Below are 1,700 nucleotides of genomic sequence, written 5' to 3'. Positions count from 1 at the left end.
TTCATCAAAATTTTTGTTTTACATCCGCTGTGCAAACCCTAGAACCGATCTCTTAGGAATTAGATTCGCTCTTGCGATCCCAGGAAACCCAACAACTATGACTACCTATCTCGAATAGAGTTTGTTCGTGATCATACGAACGCCAGTGATGATTCCGGTTGATGATCCTTTTGTATCACGATATCATATGTCGAATATAAGGCATGGACAAGCCACCTTATCTGATTCGACTGCTTTCTCGTTCACTGAGTTCGACTGTCTGAAATAGACGACGTTTGTCTATAGTGCGGCCACACATTTCTACAGTCTCGCTCACACGAGGGGCCCATCAATATCTCTCTCTTTTATGAGAGATATAAATCCCGTCTTGACTATCTACAATCCAGTACATGATTCATTTTGTACTTGAAAAACGCCTTTATACTCCTCCTGTTATGCAGAACGTTTGACGTATTCAAAGTACGCAATTCTTCATGTTGGATTCCGTAGATATCTCAGGTCTTAGGATCCAATCATGGAACCGTCATATGAGATTCAAGTCATGACGCAAGTCCATGTGACAATCTCATGTGGGTCAATCCAATATTCCGTTCTTCAACGAATACCTATGATTGTGATCGTATCCAATACCTATGATCATCTCTATGATTATCAATCACACATCATACTAGTCTTATTACATCATTATTCCCATAATGACATACGACTAGGGAGTTTAGTACTGTTCATAACAAATCATGGATTTCATAACATATTTAAGTATGCAGAAACATGTAATGAATAAAACACTCATCTATCAACTCATAGAAATTGTCAATACATCAAATGTATCTATAAATAAATCTCGCAAAACAGTACATCATAGAGCATGATAACTCCTATTTTTTTCTACATTCCCAGGACGTTTTTATAGGATTTAGACGAGGATTATATGCATTTGTAGACATTATAGGCGTGTTAGGCCACGAAACTCGGTTTGGTTGTGTTTTCATAGGATTACAGGTCTCGGATGCGATTTGGAGCAAGACGGGAGCAATCTGGAGCTAAAAAGATGAAAGAGTCAAGAATTTCCCGCCTTGACTCGGCCGAGTCAGACACCCCGAGTCAGAAGGCCCGAGTCAGACACCGCGAGTCAAAAGACCCGAGTCAAAAGAATGGGCTGGGCCGAATTCTTAAGAGTCCCGTTTTGACTCGGTCAAGTCAGAGTACTGACTCAGTCAGAGTCAAAACCCAGAAAAAGCCTAGATTCGAATTTTCAGAGTTTGAACGGGAGTAGGACTTCAGTTGCATCTATTTTACTAGTCGATTTGCCAAGACGAGAAAGCAGTTGAACTTGAAGGGTGGCTCAAACCATGCACTTGTTCAACTTATGATATCGTGAGACAAAGGATCAGAATTCGAGCTGTTAATGCCTTGGTTAGATCACCTCTAACTCAATTCTAAATGGGTGGTCATGGCGTCTTGCTAGAGGCTAACCATGACTTGTGGTTTTGGAAAGGTTCCTAAAATCACTACCACTTAGAATGGACCTACAGGGTCACACACCACTAGGGATGGATATATATGTGAAGAATACGAAGAATGGAAACGAGATTTGACCGAAACAAGCATGAAAAGGAGTTTTCAGTGTGTTGGTCCGGAGCTGACCAAGTTTGGTCAGCCCCAGACCAAGTTTGGTCAGTCCAGGAGGTCCGGAAGCT

This window comes from Tarenaya hassleriana, unplaced genomic scaffold (assembly GCF_000463585.1).
Source record: "Tarenaya hassleriana unplaced genomic scaffold, ASM46358v1 Cleome74, whole genome shotgun sequence".
NCBI classification, from domain to species: Eukaryota; Viridiplantae; Streptophyta; class Magnoliopsida; order Brassicales; family Cleomaceae; genus Tarenaya; species Tarenaya hassleriana.
The sequence above is the reverse complement of the archived record's forward strand: the minus strand, read 5'-3'. Positions refer to the sequence as shown.